The sequence below is a fragment of the Triturus cristatus genome, chromosome 3_1, assembly GCF_964204655.1.
Source record: "Triturus cristatus chromosome 3_1, aTriCri1.1, whole genome shotgun sequence".
In the NCBI taxonomy this organism is placed as follows: domain Eukaryota; kingdom Metazoa; phylum Chordata; class Amphibia; order Caudata; family Salamandridae; genus Triturus; species Triturus cristatus.
In genome coordinates this window covers 1,068,568,392-1,068,589,305 of record NC_140583.1, presented here as the reverse complement: position 1 = coordinate 1,068,589,305, position 20,914 = coordinate 1,068,568,392, and the positions used below count along the sequence as shown (strand labels likewise).

The window sequence follows — 20,914 nt, the reverse complement described above, 5'->3', positions numbered from 1 at the left end:
GCTTAGTGGATCCGATCCGGACACTAACACCGCAGCGACCCTCATCCGACGTCGGACAGTCGCCCTCCCGAAGCTGGCCTTCCTTGAAGCCTCCCAGAGCCCGTGGCTGCAGATCCAAGCTACACCTCTTTCCACTTGAAGCACCAGACATTGAAGGGCTCTTTCCTTTGAGCTCCCTGGTCACTGTGCCGTGACCCAGACTCTGTCCCCTCTGCTTTCAGGTTCTTGTCTGCAAGATCTACAACTTCAATCTTCACGGCATCATCGACGCTTTTGGCTAGCAGCAGTTTTGTACATTTTCCCATTGAAAATCAGCCCGCGACCCGACATTAAAAACGACCTATGCACCCGGCTTCCCTGGGGCAGGTAACAGTGGTACCTCTGTACTCTCGTGGTAGTTGGCTCCTCAAAAGCTTAACTCTAAAGTTTTAACTTTGAACTCCTGCTAGAAGTGACTTTAATCTGTTTAAATCAAACCGCGACATTCTCCATAGGCTTTAATAGATATCCCGATAGCAGCTATTTCCACTGCACGTGCCTCCCGTGGGTCCCCTTCCTCATAACCTGGGGTGGATTCTTAAGGGGCCAGCGATCCTAAATGCCCTAGGCATTGTCTGTAGAATTGTCGTGGTTCTTATACCACTTTTAGGTCTCGGGACCATCCGGTCGGCAGACCGGAAGTCCGGAGATTTAATGACTTGGGAGAAGAGGGGCTTGAACCCGCCCCTCTTCTGCCCTGTTCTCCATTGGCTGGCCTCGTAAATGCTGGCCAGCCATTGGAGAAGAGGTCCCGTCACTCCACTCATGCCCCGTCCTTTTCGGATCGGGGGGCGTGTTTTTTGCGAAAAGTCTCAGGGAGGAGACAACAGCAAAACACGCCCCCGAATCCGAAAAGGAGGCTGCCTTTCGGTCGTGTGCTCGTCCGCTCCCCCTTCGTCCGGTTGCTGCTCTGGTCTCCAAGGGTCTTCTTGTTAATGTTGAAACGCAAACGTGCTTGTTGACCCGTACAGCACGTAACCAAGAGTGCATCACCAGTCACTAGTTTTTTCCGTTGCTGGAACGCACGTCCATGTTGTGCGTTCCAGTACCACTAACCTTAATTTACGTTGTGCTCTGCCCACATAAGGCTGCTCCAAAGTGGCACGCTCAGCGAAAGTGGAGGAAAGTCAGCTTCTTGTTGTTTTCGGGCCCTGGGATTTTCTGTGATTTGCCCACTGGACTCGAACTTGGCTCCCTAGCTCCAAAGTCGGCAGCTATGGCCAATGCGTCACATCCCCACCTGCTGAGTGGTGTGCTCAAGTGAAGCCGCAGACCCCTGTCCAAGCGCGAGGCCTTGTGACCCGCACAGCTGCAGCCCGGAGCCTGGCACGCGGAACAAAGCCGTGTCCTTTGGTGGCCGTGCGCGCGGGAGGCCCTTCTCTCGGTGCCTCCGGTGCTTTGCGACTCTCCATTCTGCACTGTAAATCTTACACGGATTGCGAAACCATCTGACTGCAGGAAGCGTGCGCAGCCCCAGGGGGTTTTGTTCTGGTTCCTGTGCTTGGGAAGTCCACTAAAATAATACAGCAGATGTCCCTCTTAATGTATTACTGAAAGAGATTTAAGAGTAAAGTGCTGTACCAGAGCAGATTAACATGTCCGCCAGTATTCGGAGTCTGCTTAGAAGGTACGTTTCTTAGGCGGAGAAAGGGAGTTCTTTTTAAACGTTTCACTAAAATGTATTTTTTTTCTATCATAAATGAGTCATATTTTAGCCTGACTTGGGGAGCACCGAAAGCCACGTTTAAGGCATGTGTCTAGGGGTGCTGGTTGGCGCGCAACACCCATTGGGCTCACCGGGCTTCAGCCTCCCCCCCCCCCCCCCCTTCATGTGTGTCAGCCTGGCTGAGACAGCCTCGCGGGCTGCCGTCCGTCTAATTGCAGCCGCACCTGAGTACTTCACGGGTCTTTAAAAGACCAATTACGCGTTAATGAGGCTTTTGTTGCGTTTTCACCACTTCTTACAGCCACTATGCCTATGGCTGGAAGACTTAGCCCCCCCCCGAAATTTGGCTCTAGTTGCCCGCCTGGGTGCTGGCACCCCGGAGGCCACTTTCATCTCTGAGACAGGTATGGTCACCTCACCTCGGGATCGAATGGGTTCTTCGAATCGGAGCCCGTACCAATGGCTGTCTTGGCAGCTGCCTACGGAAGGAGCTGCAGATCCAGGGGCTCTTGCTTCTGCCCACAAATGCGGATGGCGCAGGCTGTGGGCGAGCCAGCAACCATAGGAGCCATTATTTCCTCTACAACAAGCATTTACAATGCAATGGTCTCGGCATTGGTAAAGTTAGAGCTATTGGCATTGCTCATGACATTATTTTTGTTTATGTTTTTGTTTTTAAAACATTTAAAGAAACGGCATTGTCATGAGCAATGCCAATAGCTCTAACTTTAACAATGCCGAGACCGTTGCATTGTAAATGCTTGTTTAATATATGGTTTGGTCCCCCCCTGGGGCCCTATGATTCCAGTGCTATTTATTGTATCTATCAATGCTTGTTTGAATTGTAACTTTGCCTCAGCCTCATAAAGAGACTTGTGGGATTCTGTTTAGAATAAATACATATATTTTATATATATACCTGTGTGGACTACTCTTTCATTTGGTCATTCAAGAGGTTATCTATGGTAAAACAATAAGCTTAACACTCCTTCAAGACTTAGCCTGAAGGCTGCTCTCCACAGCTACCACTAGGATAGCTTTCCTTAAAGGTTGTCTTAAACCTATCATCAATAAGAGTCGAATTGGACTGGTGCAAGGTGTCCCCTATAACTAGGAGACAGCATATGCTAGGCCAACTTCTCACACCCATGTTCTCCTTAACATGCTTCAGAATACCCGGCAAAGCGTCCTTGTCCACATTTTTGCCCTTTAAATCACCGTCCCCCAACCAAGCAGACTCATCGCCAGAAGAGTCGGAAGAAACCGGAGCAGGGCACTTGCGACGGGTCCCAACATCACCCATCTCAGTCAAAGTCTCACGTATTAAGCGCTTAATGCGCGCATCTCCACCACCATCACGGCGTCGAGACCTGGCAGGGGAAGGAGACCTGGAAGCAGCAGACGAAGAAGAAGAAGAGGAAGACCTCTACCGATGATGCCTCTTCCTCAAACGCTTCCCCATGGCAGCAGAATACAAGAAGCACAGCCAAAGACAAAGAAACCCCACAGCACAAAACCGCTATGCGGTACTCACCCCACCGGCCCGTTTATAACGAGCAGCCCACAGCCGGGAACATCGAGGCGCCTGACTTCCATCCCGCCGTCAAAACCGGAAGTCAGGCAGGCCGAAAACTGGAAGGGGAAGGAAGCTGCAGCCAATTCGGGATCAGCAAACCGGCCACGCCCCCTAGCAAGCCCGGCAGGCCAGGAGGGGCTGCCATTGGGCCAGAGGAAAGCCAACGCGGTATCACCACCGCCGCGCGGCAGAAACATCCAAGGGGAAGCCTTCGCCACTCCCCCCAAAGCCCGGCAGGGAGGGAGAGGTCTCCGACGAAGGACCGACCAGCAGCCTCCGCGTAAGTAACCAGCAAAAGGAAGGAGCACGCCCGCTCCTGCCACGTCCATACCATTGTCAGCATGACAGAAAAAAAGAACAGGAGGAATGCTGGGACCGGTACGCCTTATGTACTCCCAGTGGGAGGGGGAGGGTAGGTCCAGCATTCCTTTGTTCTTTTTTTCTGTCGGTGAGATAGTAAATATCACTTGTAATCAAGGTGTCGAGGATGTAGGGACCTGGGGGTAATATCAGAGTCTCTCCAATAGGTATTGCTGGCTAGCTCCCTCTCCTCTCTCTTTTGCTAATTAGAACTGTAATGGGGAAATGGAAGGTTTCTGAGGGGGCCCGGGAAAAGTTCACAAGAAGAAGGCGAAAGAGAAAGCTCAGACCCTAAGCCCGGTTGCTAGGACCTGTGTATTGAATCATATAGATACTTTACTATCTGAATGTGAGGACCTTCTTGACCCATCCCCCTTGATACCTCAACCAAGCTTAATAATCTACAGGTATCCAGAAGCCCCACACACAAAGGGCGCATACCATCTATGTTTAAAGAGGTAGGAAGCAGGAAGCAGCAGCCAGAACCCTTAAATGCACCATCCAAGAGTCCCAAAAGTGGGGACATCACTGTGCCAGTAACCTTGGCTGATCTGACTGACTTCCCGTGTTGTAATAGGTTTTCTCAACTTTTAGGACACTCTGATCTACTCAAAACCCCATCAGATCAGGAAGCCAGGTGCATAGGGAGGGCACAGAGCCCAGAACACACAACACAAGAAATATCGAACCATTAGTGTGCCCAGCTCCAAACCCCAATTGTATGGATACCAATAGTAGTCCTAGGCAATCAAACCATACCAATGCCTTGTCTACAGAGGAACCCTCTTGAACACCACTCACATCGCAGATCACAGACCTGGTGGGGGAAGTCAGAGCTCTCAAAGTAACTGTTAGCAGCCTCTCTAATTCCTTAAACAAGGTACTCTCAGATGTACAACAAGTGAAAAAACAGTTGGGAGTTCACACCTCTGGTGCTCGCGGGGTCTCGAACCACGCAAGTCAGCTCTGTGGGAACAATAGGGGTCTTGTACGACACAGTATGAATGGGGCAGGCAGTGAATATCCATCAAAGTGCGCTAATGCTGACTTCTCAGTTGCCCATCAGTCTAGTAGAGCAGGTCAAAATGGGGCAGGCTATCGGCAACTTGGCAATCTTACTGCGGATCCAGGCCCCCCATCAGACCCCACCTCCCCACGGGCAGACATGATCCCAGCACCATGTAGGGCCACAAGGGCCTCATATATGAGAAGCATAGTACATATGATAAATGTACCAAACCTCCCCCCTAGTCCAATCAAAGAAGATGAGGGTTTCTTAATATAGAAGTGTACCTAATGGATCTGACATGTAAGGGTATGTAGTTCTGTAATAATGGACGACATCATAGGGGCTAAAAGATACTCCCCTCTGAGGGGCGTCCTTGATTCCATTGCACTCACGCTCTCACACCAAGACCTAGTTGAGAACTGGGTGGCCTTTAACATCTACACCTGACACCTGACCAAAACTAATATCCGTTTAAATATAATCCCCCCGAAACGCCCTTATGGATGAAATCACCCCATCCATTATTATCTTATGCTGGGGCATCTCCCACATGAGCAATAGACTGAAGGTTACCCTTACCGCCCCCCCCCGATGGTTGCGCCCAGTTCATGATGCCTGTATCCACGAGTAAGCCTACAGCACCTCTCCCAATAACAAAATCTCTTTCAGAGGTGACTTGCCGCATTAACACAAAGAGCAAGGCGGGTTGCATATTGGGGACATAAGATACTGGAAATAGAATGCCACAAGAAGTACACTCTACATCAGGTAGATTATCCATCCTGTTGTGGAATATTGCTGGGTTAAGGTCCAAGGGCGCTCGTCCCGACTGGAACAGCTTTGTTGAATGGTACGACATATGCACATTTCAGGAAACCTGGACTGTAGATCCACTTTATCACCGAGGGTACTTAAACTATCATATCTCGGCAACCCATGGCAGAAAGGGTCATCCATCGTGGGGATAACATCTGGGTACTTCACGATATTGGCCTTAATATACAGGAACTTTTGACCCAGAGTCTGGATATCCTTGCCATTCGGTTGGTGACCAGTCCCTATAGTAACATTGATATTTATAATGTATGTGCGAGAGGACATAGAGGTGGACAGAGATCTGAAACTGTAACAGTTCTAGACGAGCTTTTAGACAATCTCTCATGGGCCGCACAAATTGCCATAGCTGGAGATTTTAATTTGACTTTTGAGCCACTTGACAGTTGGGAAAACGACCTGGCAGGGGAGGAAGATGCACAGTGGGGTATCTCATGTCTAGAATTATCATCAATTAAAAGATGGACAGAAGCAGCTATCCAACTTAAAGCTATCTCACTTGAAAAAGACTTAAGGGCGGCCAATGGCAGAACCATTTCAGATAGGCAAGGGGCCACTACGTTTAATAACAGCCATCATACAAGCCGTATTGACTATCTCCTAATTGATCTAAAACTTTGGCACACCCTTGAGGACATGGTCGTGTTAGACCGTGTGGAGAGTGATCACAATTCATTATGCTCTGGGTTTGAATTTAGGGAGCTACACGAACCAACACACCCTCCCAACCTATTAACCGCCAGAGACCTACAAACCACCAATGATATGTGGTGACCTAAATGGCCCAAGATGTTAGTAAAATCGAACACTTTGTCCATTATTGTCAGTGATACCGAGAAGGAGATTGCAGAGATGGAGGTTAGTAAACCCTTCCCCATCCACGTTTATTTAACTGATAAGGTTTTTGACCTAGCTGATGTAAGAGCCACCCTCAGTGCCATCGCAGGGGGGAGAGACCCGGGCATCGACAGTATTCCTGCCGATGTCTTCTTACACAACAAGGTAAAAAGGATCATAGAACATAATGTTTCTGGCAAATTGCATTGCCCATGGTGCCCCCATTCCAGATTCCTGGAGGGTGGCGGAGATTATTCCAGTATATAAAAAGGGTGTTAGGTGTCTACCAGGAAACTATAGGCCAAAAAGCCTAATTGATTCCATCCAAAAGGTGGTAGCCCGCCTCGTCCTGGCAAAGGTCCAAGAGTGGATAGATGCTAACGATATTTTAACCCAGCACCAGGCGAGCTTTTGGGCACATATCAGCACAATAGACCAAGTCTTCAGATTTATTTTAATATACTGGTGGACTTTTGTCCTTGGCAAGGGCAGCATGTATGCTGCCTTTGTCAACTGTAAGCCTGCTTTTGACCTGGTCTCACCTTGGGTGGTGCTACAGGAACTGGGGATGCCTTTGGACCTGCTCGCCCTTATTGTCTGTCTCCATGAAGGACATTTTTCACAAATTTGCTGGGGTTCTCAGGGGAACGTAACAGATCCCACCCCTGTGGAAAAGGGAGTGTGCCAAGGGTGTGTAGTGGCACCCACACTATTCTTCCATTTCATAAACGCAGTTGCTAAATTTTTAGCCACCGTCCCCACCGATGCTCCAGTTTTAGCAGGTAAAAAGATTACAATTTTAATGTTTGCCGACGACCAGCTTATCATTTCAAAGACTTCCATTGGCCTACAGCGTGCCCTGTTACGCTTTGAAGACTTCTATTCTTTTCAAGGTCTTAAAATCAATGCAGCAAAAACGACATTCATGACTTTTAAAACAGCAGAGAACATTCAGGGGTAAATTAATTTTGGATGGGGTGCCTCTAGAACAGCTAGACGCATTCACTTATTTAGGAATCACCCTGGAGAAGGGAATGAGATGGAGGCCCCACATTGATACTATGATACTGAAACATGGCCAACTAGCCAGGGCGTAAACAATGAATTTAAAATATCTCTGACAAAGCCAATTAACCTCGTGTTGCAGATTTGTAATGTGAAAGTAGTGAGCTCGTTTGGGGCAGAACTATGGGGCTTTTAGAACTAGTGCAGCTTGCCTCCGCGGAAAATAGGTTCCTCCGAATGAGAGCCAGCTTACCACAAAGCACTCCTGTGTTACCCCTGCTGAATGACCTAGGCAGGAAAGCACTGGTAGACCTGGCCAGGCTACGCGCTATCTTATACTGGTGCAGAATCTGGTTCTCCCCAGAATTGGCCACCTTGTGCTAAGGGATATCATTGAGTCTAATCACTTCCCCAAAATCAGCTGGCTGCGTGATACCAAAAGTGTCCTGGTTAGCATGTGATTGTCGCAACTGTGGAAAACTCCAGCTAGTGCCCAGTTCCCATCAAGAGATATAATTAAGGAAAGATACTGGGAACTGGTCGGCCAAAACACCACTAGATCATGTGATTGTACAATGCTGACGGGGAGATTCTTAACATTCAAACTTTGGCCAAGCTTTGAGCTTTTCAGGGACACAATTTAAAAACCCTTTGATCGCAAATTGTATTGTCAATTTAGAGTGGGCTCCCTTCCATTAAACTCTTTCACTGCAAAATAGGCCACATCATGTGAAACAAATGACCCACTTGTACAGACCAGGGAGAAACCTATCCTCATGCGTTGTTTGATTGCCCCGCCTTTGCTGGCCCCCCGTAAAGTATAGCTTCACAGACCTGCAAGAAGCTGGGCACCAGACAAAGTAGTGTTGCCCTGAGGATTTTGCTCACTGATCCATCACCTCGCGATGCAATGCCCATAGCTAAGTTCCTGAGATGGATGTTGACCATAAGATCACTACTTCTGACTGAAAATCACTGATCTTGGAATGAAGCCCACCCTTGATTGTGATGCCAGTATACCACTCCTGAGCTCTGGCATTCCCTAAATACTCCAACATTTTTATTCATTTGTAACTATCCTTGCTGCTGCTTTTGTGTCATGAATTTGTCTTTTTAATGTACTAGGATAAGCTGACTCTTATGATTACTTGCACGTTTTTAAAAATATTTTAACCCACTGTTCTATATTTTTAAACTGTATTTTATGTGACAATTCTTTTATGACATGTATTGTCAAAATAAAGCTTATTGAACTGAACTGAAGAAGCTGGAGGAGGAGAAGGAGTTGACCTGAGTCTGGCTGGGTTCTTGTCCAGAATGATGCCAAGGTTCCTAGCGGGGTCAGTGGGGGTAGAAGTAGGTTTGAGTTCTGAGGGCCACCAGGATGCATCCCAAGGGGAGCTTTTGTATCTGAAAATCAGTACCTCTGTCTTGTCCATTTTGAGCTTCAGGCAGTTGTCCTTCATACAGTTGGCGACACCTGTATATAATGTTGAGTCCATGGGTTTTGCGATGCTGTCCAGATGTGTCATATAAGTGTTGATGAGGGTGGGGCTAAGCGAGGATCCTTGGGGTACTCCACACATAATTTCCTTGCGTTCAGAGGTGAATGGGGGAAGGGGGATTATTTGCATTCTTCTGGTGAGGAAAGAGGCTGGAAGCAGCTCCTTGGATGCCTATGTTGTGCAGCCTTGTGATGAGTATTTGGTGGAAGACCGTATCGAAGGCTGCCGAGAGGTCTAAGAGGATCAGTGCCGCAGTCTCTCCCCATTCGAGTAGGGCTCGGATGTCATTGGTTGGGCAATGAGGACTGTCTCTGTGCTGTGGTTGCTATGGAATCCGGATTGGGAGGAGTCGAATAGATAGTTCTGTTTCAAATGCTTGATGAGTTATTGGTTGATGGCTTTTTCTAAGACTTTGACCGGGAATAGGAGCATGGAGATGGGTCTCAGATGTGAGAAGAGTTGGTGGTTGATGACTTTTTCTAATACTTTGGACACAGCAGAGAGATTGGCTGGTAGTTGTTGAGTTTGCTTGGGTCTGTTGATGACTTCTCAAGTAGGGCACTGACTTCTGCATGTTTCCAGTTCTCGGGGAAGGAGGCTGTTGCAATTGAGGATTTGAACAAGGTGGTGAGTACGCGGCTTATTTGGGCTTTGCCTAGATTGAAGAAGTGGTGAGGGCATGGGCCAGTTGGGGCCCCTGAGTGGACCGAGTTCATGATGGAAAGGTGTCCTTTGGGACGAGCTGGCTCCAGTGGGTTAGTCGGATGTCTGTGGTGGTAGCGGGTCATTGTGTTGCTTCACAAAGTCGGTTGAATTGGGTTGGGGTTTGAAGTTTCTGTAGATGTTGGAGATCTTGTCACAGAAGAAGTTTGCAGGATTGTCTCAGATTCTGTTAGTGGGTAATTTTGCTTGTTGCAGCTGAGTGGTTGGAGAATTCTTTAATGATGTTGAAGAGCTCTTTGCTGGAGCTTGATTTGATATGTCAGGCTAAGGTATTTTCTTAGATTCTCTCAACGGTCTGTGGTAGAGGTTGAGGGTTGTCTTGAAGGCAGTATTGTCAGTCGTGTTCTTGCTGGTGCAACATCTCCTTTCCAGCTGTTTACAGTGCCATCTAGCAGTTCTAAGGTCTTCAGTGTACCAGCTAGCCTGCTTGGTGGACCTTCTGTAGGTGTTGGTGCTGATGGGAGCAACGCTGTCAGTGCAGTTGGTGATCCAATTGTTGAAGTGTCTGATGTTCTGGTCTATGTTGTTGGAAGAAATGGGGTGGGTGGTGTTGAGGACGTCGATCCATGTGTCCTTTGAGACTTTGCACCAGCTGCTGTGGGGGGGGGGCCTTGAGCAGACTGGGGGCAGAGGTCCGTCAACTGGTGATGTTGAAGTGGACGATGGAGTATTAGGTCCAGGTGAGTTCCGTAGTGTGGATGTACTTGCTGCAGTCTCTGAAGGTAAAGATGGGGTCTAGCATGTGGCCTGCGGTGTACGTGGGATCGTGGATGAGCTGGGTGAGTCTGATGTTGTTCATGTTGTCGAGGAGGTTGGTAGTGGTGAAGTCATTGTGGTTGTTGTGGTGTAAGTTGAGGTCACCGAAGAAAATGTAGTTGTTGGAGTCTATAGCAAGGTGGCGATGAAGTCGATGATGAACTTGCAGATGGCTGGATGTGTTCCTGGAGGACGATAAATGAGGGTGCACCTACTGGTGGTTTTGCTTTCTGTCTGGTGTCAGAAGTTGAGGTTTTCCATGTCTGGGGTGATGTTGTCATTTGTGGTGGTGTATTGGATGGATGGATTCCTTGTGTATGTTGGGGAGCCAGGCTTGTTGTTACGTAGCAGTGGGTGATGTTGTGTCCTTCGGGTATTGCTGTGGCTTTGTCAGGCTCCAAAGTGGGGTATAGCCAGGTCTCAGTAAAGTAGAGGATGTCAGGTGTGAGGGTGGAGATGAGGCCCCTAATCTCGGTGGTGTGTTTGCATAGTGAGCATGTGTTGAGAAGGGCGCATGTGAGTTGGTGTTTATGTTCAGGTGGTTTCTGTGGTGTTATTGGGGTGGGACTGGTTAGTGGGCTGGTGTGTGTGCCGTTGCAGGTGGAGTGGCAGTGGGTGCAGGTAGGTCCTACCATGGATTGGCGTGGTGGTAGTGTTTGTTGTGGCATGCGGTGTCTAGGGTGTAAAGGTTTGCGATGTTATGTCTTCAGGGTACAGGAGGACCAGGGGTCGTGGCGCTGTGTGGGCCAGGTGCGGACCGGCACCGCTGGGCTTGCTTTTCCGCACCTTTGGTGCACCAGATGCACACGTCCACTGCGCTGTTGCGCTGCGGCCTTTATTAAGTAGATCCTGGGGTGTATGGGACTTCTGTTGGCAAGAAGAATGGAGAGCGGTAAAACTAGGGCGGGTTTTCGGACCCTGGATTATGGTTGCACTTTGAGTGTTAATATCAGTGCCTTTAAGTGTTATATATAACCTGGTGGAGAGATGTGTTACTTTCACTATGTGTCTATAAGAATAAGGTAACCTGTGTGATAGCCCGGCTGTCTAGCACTTTGGTCTGTAAGTTGTATATAACCAAGGGACTTGCATTCATTTAGCAAGAATGTCCCTCAAGGTGTGAGTCTTACATTCATTTAGTGAGGCTATGCACCAAGTCAGAAGTACAATGCCCATTGGGCTAAAAAGGCTTCAGCTGTCCCCCACCCCGCCCCAACGTTACATGTCTTAGCCCGAGGTGCTACTGCTTCCAGTGCACACACAGTTCTTTAAATAATGTGTGCTGGGCTGCGAAGCACATGAGGCCTTACTGTCAGTCACTTATGAAGTATTTTGCAGGTCATTCAGAAATTCAAGAGCATAAAAAATAATGGAAACTGCAGCGGCGGCTTCTCTGCAATGGCGTAGGAGCGTGGCCCCACTGGCTCAGAGCCAGCAGCTGAAAAATCAAAATATATTTTATTATATTTTATTTTTCAGCTGCTGGCTAAGCCAGCCTGTGCATGGAGGGGCTGGTCGGCCCATGGGAGGCGGGAGGAGGAGTGGTAGGTGCACTTTTAAGTGCGCCTGTCAATTTGGCTGGCCATCGTAGGCTGACCAAACAGATATGCGCACTTAGGTTTCTCCAACCCAGCTGTGTTCCACAGCACAACTCCATGTGCCTCAGCGAGCGTTATTCCAGCCCACTCAGGCCAATCCCCACGCTGCTCTCATGCTTGTGAGCAGCGCGGGATTGGATGGGGAGTTGTGATGTGGCCCCAGGGAGTGCTGGGACTAGGAACTGGCAGCAGAGGAGCATGAGGCAGCCGGCAGCACCCGGTAAGTGTTTCACTTTTTATTATTAAACGCCCACCGCACTCTCAACCCTCGTGCTTCTCGCTGGCCCCTACTCCCCCCCCCCCCAGCCCCCCCCCCCCCCCCCCCCACCCTGCCAGTATTTATCTTTGTCAGCGGCTACTGGGAACTGTGATCCTGTCTTCAGAGGTGACGGGTCAGAGGCGTGGCAAAAAGGAAAGCATATTCTGCAGCTATGTTGGGTTTCACCTCCAGGGAAATGCATATAAAAACATATGCACTGAAATGCCGAAGCAAAGACACAGCTCGTATAGCCTCTCCTCTTCCTTCCCTTCCCTTCTCTTTTCGTTCCTCTTTTTCCTTCTCTTGCCTGTCCTTTCTTCTCCTATCATTGATCGCTTGGGTTAGACTCATGTTATCCATAAAGGCGCATTGCCCTCACTTTTTGACTACATATGTAAAACTCGCCTTGGATACCTTATGCTTACCCTGCTTTAAGCTTTCAGTATACCTTGTGAAAATCAATAAAGTATTTTGAAATAAAAATAAATAAATAAATAAAAATACAATTCACACTCTTTAAATGAGAAATAAACATAAGCTCAAATAACTTGCAGGAAATGCCTTCTTTAGGTTGGGACAGCTCAACTGGTTAATGCGACCGCTGCAGATGTCTGCGTGCATGACCATACAGTCACAAAACGTAATCCTGGTAGGTGCACTGGGGAACAGTGTCATGTGTATTTATAGTGTTAGGATGCCTCCCCCTCCACCCCCGCGACTGGAAGCACTAGGAATATGCAAGTCATTATTTTAAAAGTGTATTAAACTTCAGGTGGGCCATCCAGGATCGAGCCAGATGCATGCCTCTGGGCGAGTTCAATGTCCTCTCGGACCCTCGAGTCAAAACGAGCTGAACTTTCATGTGTGCTCAAACCTCATGTGCCCAGAATTGAAGACAAAGCATTAACCTTTGAGCTCAGACATGAGAGAGAACAGGAATCCATCTTGTGGTTGAATTGCAGAATGCAAAATCGGAAAATCTGGACCAAACAGTTTGATCCTAGGCTTATATGTTATTCCGTCGAGCCTCCTTGCAAAACTCTCTTGTGTTTGAATTATCACGCTACAATGTTTCTGCATGTATAATAACAATATAGGCCACATGTATGGTGCACATGTCAGCTGACTTGCTTATTAGTTCACTAATTGCATTCTTGTCAGGCTGGGGGGACATACATTTTTCTAAGCTTTGGTTTAACTATCTCTCAGTTTTAACAAATGCATCTCAATGCAGTGATATATTATGATGTACTAAAGTGAAATACTTCTGCATGTTAAAAATATATATTTTTTTAATTGAAGAGACTTTAACATATTTGTACATGTTAGTTGCACGATTTACATGCCATACATTTTCATGGCTCGGCTCTTGCACTGGTTCTTAGAGCGAAGCCAGACCCCCGGCTCGGCTCGACTCGGTTTGGCTCTGGCTCAGTTCTTCTTATTAATGAGTTGACTTGCCCACCTCTTTATTTCACCAAGTTTAAGAGATGCTCCTGCATTCAAAAAACATGTACAGGAAGAGGAGGCTTTGCTTGTTTTTCATTGCTGCTCCTGCCTCATGGTGTCATTCTGTTCCTTCTTAAACATCACACTTGCAAGGTGCCCATAAAACACATAGGCCCCTTATGGGAACTGTGTGGAGCAGCATTCCTCTGTGAAAATCTGTTCTGAACAATTATAAAAGGTCTAGCATTCCTTCCCGCAGATTTACTGGGTGCATAAACTGCGAACCACATTTAATCGGCTGGAAAATTAAACAGGTTAGATCAGTTTGGGAACCGTTTGCATTGCAGCTTGGACCCTTCTATGACCCCTACCCAAACCTCAAACAAGGCAGGGGGGAGCCCTTGCCCCTTGCCAGACAACATTCCCTACTCCTTCCTTCACCCTCCTTACTCATTCCCTTTAACTGCACCTTACAGCTAGGGGTGGGCGGAACTCAGTGAGTCAGAAGTGAACAAGTTAATGAATTCACCATGAGCTGAGGTACAGGGTGTAAAGGCGTCAAAGCCTGCGGAGAGGACGCTGCAGCTGCGGTCATCTGTTGTGCGCTCTGCAGCGGAAACAGCATTTAAAACGCAGACAGAACCACGCAGTGCCATTTCAACGCAGGCAGTACAACAACCGCATTGTTACCATGCGTTCTAGTACAACGCAAGTCGTTACAACGACTTGATTTAGGGAAAGCATTGCTGGATTATAAATCCAACACCTTCCCTACTGTTGCACAGACTGGAATTGGAATAGTAAAATATACTATTGTAATGTCCAGCGCTTCCCTAAGGCAAGTCGTTGTAACGACTTGAGTTGTATAGGAACGCTTAGTAACGACGCGTGCGTTGTAATGCCCGCATTGTAAAGGTATGCATTGTAAAAGCATGTGTGAATATGTCATACATCCACTCCGCAGTCGCCCCAGCTGCACCTTCCATACTCAGGATTGTAATTTAATTGGTCACAACAGGGTTAATGCAGCATCACCCACCTTTGCTGTAAGTAATCAAATTGTGCCCGACCCCCTAACACCAACACCCCTGCCACTGGAGGAGTTGGCCTCAGCAAATAGGTGTGGGGCATGGGTGGCGGTAAACTCTGCTACAGATGGCAGAGTTTGAGCTCCAAACGGAATATGGAGTGGCAAAACTCGGCGAATTCTACCGGCGGGGAGAAGTTTACCGCACACCCCTACTTACAAAACATATTTACCACAACACATGTTTACCACTCAATCAGTGTACTGCAGGTGCTAAAGGTGTGTTAAATCCCACAGAAAAGAGATTACCATGCAGAATATACCTGGTAAATCTAGATCCTCACAGTAATTCCCCATTATTTGGAGTTTCACCAGTAATTGCACAGTACTGATGGGTTTTTACTGCACGGTACTAGCAATTATTGATGTGGCCCTGCCTGTACTGTGCAACTTGTAATCGGAGCCATAAGGCTACTTACAGTGCATGGTGATAGATCAACACGGATGAAAGACCTAGTTATCACTTACCACCATGTCTGCAAAACCTTTTTTTTATTCCTTGGCACTTGAAAGCTTTTCTTGTTAATGCAACTAGTATTTCTAGATTGACCTATGCCAATGATTGCTACATTCGTCTTCCTAATTCAGCTATTTACAGGATTCAAGGTGTTTAGAATATGGCAGTGTGACTTTCCTAGGTTCTCCACGGCTCACCATAAGCTGCACTATTTGTGAGTTTCAAGAAGGATCCATTATAAGGCATCACACTTTTCCCACAGAGCCTGTTATGGAACAGGACCCATGCTGCTTATGTGTTTGCTTCCAAATCTAAGCAATCCCTTCATTTTGGCTGTGCGCGCCTGCTATCAGTTTCCCAATGCTGTAGGTGAGGTGTAGAAAGAGATGTTCCTTCGCTTTTGTTGCTTCCTCTATTGGAAATGCACTCTTCTTTGCCTTCCAAAATAGAAAAACATTTTATGTTAAAGTAGGCTCTTAAAATTCATGGGCCCGATTCACAGAACTAACTTAAGACAAAATCCTAAACTTACTACCATTTTGGTATTCACAGAAGGCACTTACTCATTTCGGTATTCACAGAAGGCACTTACTCATTTTGGTATTCACAGAAGGCACTTACTCATTTCGGTATTCACAGAAGTTAGGAGTCCTAACTTTAGGACTCCTAAATGCCTTCTGTGAATACCGAAAGTCTTAAAATTAGGATTTTTCTCAGTTTAGTAGTAGTATAGTTAGGACTCCTAACTTTAGGACTCCTAAATGCCTCCTGTGAATACCGAAAGTCTTAAAATTAGGATTTTTCTCAATTTAGTAGTAGTAAAGTTAGGACTCCTAACTTTAGGACTCCTAAATGCCTTCTGTGAATACCGAAAGCCTTTAAATTAGGATGTTTCTCAGTTTAGTAGTAGTATAGTTAGGACTCCTAACTTTAGGACTCCTAAACTGAGAAAAATCCTAATTTTAAGACTTTCGGTATTCACAGAAGGCATTTAGGAGTCCTAAAGTTAAGACTCCTAACTTCTGTGAATACCGAAATGAGTAAGTGCCTTCTGTGAATACCAAAATGGTAGTAAGTTTAGGATTTTGTCTTAAGTTAGTTCTGTGAATCGGGCCCCATCTTTTATCCATTATATTCATTTCCTTCTTAATGTTGTTAGTCAGTTCTGCCTTAGGACTTTGGTTGCACTGTACAAGTCACAACTCAACTCATATCCTGCATGTATACATTTTCAGTATATTTAGTGGGTTCCCTCAAGCACCAAACGAAGGGCCAGTAGCAATTTTTAGAAGAAATCAATTGGAAATTATGTTTTCGAAGCATTGTCATCTAAGGGAAAGCTTAGATGTCTGGCACCCGTCCTGTGGGTAGACTGGGCGATAGCTCTGTGATGCCTGAACGTATAATTTATGTTTAACCAGAGACATACCTCTCTCAACTAAACCAAGAGCCTCTATGATCAGCTTCTCAGAATTGCACAGTAAGACAGGTGTTGAATTTGTTTTATCACACAACAAGAAGCTACCCTAGTAACAATTCTGATTTTTGATGCATATAGAGGCACATTATGCCAATGGTTTAGGTGGTGTTGGACATTACAAAAAATGTATGGGCTGGTCTCACACACCACCAGGTGTCATGCTTCATCATCGGCTGTCCTCGCCATTTAAAAACCTCCTTTGATAAAGGGCGGGCCTGCACCTGGACACAGGGAGGCACTTTTAAAACTAAGTGGGGGCCCGTGCTGAGAAAGTGAGTGAGTGAGTAATGTTTAAAAACCGATGCACAATTCTGCGTGAATTCTTTTAATAGTGCAGAATGTGCTCGATCTTAAGAATTAGTGGTGGAGACTAGGGGGTTTAGTATCCCATCTCCGACTGTGTTGCCAACATGTTTCTGCCTATACGGCCAGGAAGGTCCTTGGCATTCATCAGGGCGTGGGGAAAAAAAGGGGGCTCCTATCTCGTCTCTAAGAGACAAAGATTAATCCACTTTTTGTAGGCTGGATCATCGGGGAAGCGACAAGGACGGACGTTAGGAATAAAGCGAAGCACTCACCTTGACGTAAGTTTGACTACAGGGGTCCCTCTATTCCTCCCTTCCCATGGGACATCCCTACACCTATAATAGGGTGTCCTGAAAATTTGACGGTAGAGCTGGATTAGTCCCAGCCTACAAAAAGTGGATTCATCTTTGTCTCTTAGAGACGAGATAGGAGTCCCCTTTTTTTCCCCACGCCCTGATGAATGCTATGGACCTTCCTGGCCGTATAGGCAGAAACATGTTGGCAACACAGACGGAGATGGGGTACTAAACTCCCTAGTCTCCATCACTAATTTGTAATATCGAGCACATTCTGCACTATTAAAACAATTCACCCAGAATTGTGCATCGGTTTTTAAACATCACTCACTCACTTTCTCAGCACGGGCCCCCACTTAGTTTTAGAAGTGCCTCCCTGTCTCCAGGTTCAGGCCCGCCCTTTATCAAACATGACACCTGGTGGTGATTGAGGCCAGTCCATACATTTTTTGTAATGTCCAACACCACCTAAACCATTGACATAATGTGCCTCTATATGCATTAAAAATCAGAATTGTTAATAGGGTAGCTTCTTGTTGTGTGATACATGTGAGTTGGAGACCAGCTTACCCTGTTTACCCCACAGCCTCTTGTTCCCCCCCATTTTTGATTAAAAAGAGCTTTTGTGTTTTGTTAATTTGTTTTAACATATGCCCTGTGTGGATTATCTCTGGCATGGTGTTGATGCAGTAGAAGTACACCAGCACTCCTCTTATTTTAGCATTGTGTCACTGTGCCCCGCCTCTTCAAACTAGTGTAGTTTGGCAGCAAAATGCTTGTGAAGCCTTATTGTTTCATCAAGCTAAGCCTAGCTCTGTCAAAAGCAGCATAAAGTAGATATTGCACATAATATGTCAACAATGCAAAAGTGATGCACAATGAAAACACAACTGTGTGCACTACTTGTTCCAGTGTTACAACAATAAACAGGTAACTATGTTGTTTGTCTGGTGTCCTTCTTATGCCCCCGTCAAGGTTGCCCCTATCTGCACCGAGGCCAGGCTAATTGCTATTATTAGTATAGACATTCAGGAAAACATAGTCATTCTTTTCAAACGAGCTTTGGAGAAAGTGGTAACAAATGTTGCATTTTAAAGTGCACATTGCCCCTAAAGGATTCCAAACAACATTGATAGTTTAGTGGATTTGACGCTGCATGAGCAGCAGGCTAGAGAACAGAATTAAAAGCATGGCTGTTGTTAATATACCATATCCCATCAAGAGACATGATTTCTGTTGGAATGACCCCTTTGCAGGACAAAGCTCCTCTGCCCCACATTCTATGTGTTCTGGAGCTTGAAGCAAGGCGTGCCTCCTTTGCATGCTGGACCACCATTTGTTGAAAAGCTATTTTAAGGGAATCTCAGTACGAGTGGAAAATGCATTAGGAATCAGATCTGAGGCCTGCCAATCACGCATTCCAAAACCACGTGCGTTAACCCTGTACGTGTGCAGCCACAAATAAGCATATGTTGCAATGTCCCGATGTGCAGACTGAAAACATACAGAGGCAACAGTCAGACAGGAGGGTCTTTTTTTAAGTTCGACTTAAAAATGTTTCATGAGCCCATTGTCATTGCGCCGAAAGAATGTTCAGCAAATTGACAAAAAGGGCCCTCATCTTGTTATAACTTGGAGAAAACTGGTTCTAAAGTGCTTTCTTTGTGTGGAAATATGTAGAAGCTGATTGTTGGTTGTCAAATCACTTCTTTCCCCTTTTCAAACAAATGTGTTAGTAGACTATAAACATTGTCTAATCCAATTAAACCTGTTTATTGTTATCATGTCAGATTTGATTAATATGTTAAAATGTGCGAATTGCCACTGTAAGGATCGCTCCGCCCCTTGCTTGCCTTTTTAGGCCCAACCTCCAATAGCTGGCCTGTTAGCCACCCCTCCCCCTCCGAAGTTCGAGAGTAATTGCGCCCTTGCACCTAGGTGTGAATTCAGTGAGCTGGATTGGCTCCTGGTTTCGAGATTCCCGGGCTGTCAGGCTGTGCTACTGTGCAGTCTGTCAGACCGTGACGGTGTGAATTTTTTGATCCCATCAAGTACTACTTTGGCCAAAACTGTGAGACTCGCAACCAATGAACAAGACCGGCTTCAAAGTGTGAGACCAGCCCCCAAAGGGGCGCTACGCCGCTACTACTCCCATTGTGTGAGATTTGGTGTGTCTGTGCAAGAGGTGGGCATGCGTGTGGCCCCCGCGTGTAAACAAGGCGGGGTGGCCTCTCTGTCCCTTGCCGCGCGCCTTCCTCCAGGGACAGCAAGGGTTAAGTCGTGAGAGGCCTCGGACTGCAGGAATGTCTCGCGGCAGGGGTCTGGTTACCGAATCTGAGATACCAGGGCCCCCGGTGCTGGGGGAGGGAGATGTGAGAGATGTGAGTCCATGGTCTGTGTGCTGTGTCAGGTGTCTCTGAGATGTGGAGGGGAAAAGATGGGTAACATTTAGGAATAGAACAACCATCAGTCAGAGATTGTTCTCAAAGACTGCAAGTACCACAAAGCACTGGAGCAGGTAAGAACGTAGTATTATAGGTGACTTAACGGCTAGAGCGGCCGACTTTGAAGCTGGGAACCAGGTTCGAGTCTGGCGGGAGCCTCGAACATCCTGTGATTCTGGGCAAATCACTTACTTTCCCCGCGTCTGAAAATGAATGTGTCCGTCTGTTCTGCAACTGGTGCTCATTCTCTGATACGTTCGGGTCTAAAACTGCACACAAAAAGAATGCCCCGCTGCTTCGGGGCTACGGTCAGCTCTTAGTGCCTGGTGGGGGTGCGACTGAGGGAGCAATTTGGCATCCCCTGCCCCGAGGAGGCAAGTCTGGACCTGCTGTGCCTCTGCACACATGGGCAGTGCCGGGGCTGCGCTGCGCTCCGCGAGGCTCTTGTGTTAGAGAGGTTACCATGGCGCTCCCGGGCTCGAGTCACAGGGCATGTGAGCCAGCGAAAGAGGACGGGAGAGGTGGGAGGGGAGGGGGGAACGCGCGAAGAGAGGCGGTGGAGGGGACAGAAGAGAAGCAGGGAGAGAGGAGGGGGCGAAGGACGCAGCACTTCAGCGGGGCAAGAGTGAGACAAGAGGGGACAAGATCAGAGAGCAGGGGGTAAGGAAGGGAATGAGAGAGGGAAACCTTGAGTAAACGAAAGTGGGCTGCAGAGAGACCCAGGAGTTGAAGAAGTACAGAAGAGGTAAGACTAGAGAGAGGGGGCGGCGGGAAGATAAGTTGCGAAGTAAGATAGCTGCAGAAGGGGAGGCAAACTGAAGCGAGTTTGAGAACCGAGAGGAGAACGAGTGGACGGGGGCAGAAGAGGAGGGTGAAACGTGGAATAATACAGGGATGTCTAAGAGGTGTAGGGGTCTAGGGAGTAAGGAAATGGGAACTGGGGGTTGCACACGGATGACATTGAGGGTAGCAGGAGAGGAAAACAAATAAAACTAAAATAAATAAGTGTCACGGGGAGAAGGTGAGAGGCAGTAGAGGTAATTGTGGTGGTAGGGGGCCAGACAGAGGTCCCAGCCTTGGAGCAGTCCTGCTGAATCCTGCCTGCCCCATGCACCCTTCCACACGGACCTCCGGTGTTGCAGTCTTGGAGGTGAGTGCCGGACGAGCTTACAGGGCACGGACGCCGTGGGGGTGGGTTTGAAGGGGAGGAGGGATGTTGGGTGACTGC

At 47.4% G+C, this 20,914-nt stretch overlaps 1 protein-coding gene across 11 annotated transcripts in view; it reads left to right on the top strand.

Moving 5' to 3' along the window:
• The window catches only part of USP2 (ubiquitin specific peptidase 2), a 293,747-nt gene that overhangs the window by 73,943 nt on the left and 198,890 nt on the right, over window positions 1-20,914 (top strand). For 2 of the 11 annotated variants that reach the window (XM_085645930.1, XM_085645937.1), the window contains exon 1: window positions 19,610-19,760. The exons of 5 other annotated variants lie outside the window; for them this stretch is intronic. The gene's annotated coding sequence lies outside the window, so the exon portion shown is untranslated. Of the gene's footprint in view, window positions 1-19,609; window positions 19,761-20,250; window positions 20,837-20,914 lie in introns of those variants that run through there. 4 more of the 11 variants (XM_085645941.1, XM_085645928.1, XM_085645931.1 and 1 more) reach the window with 4 other exon arrangements.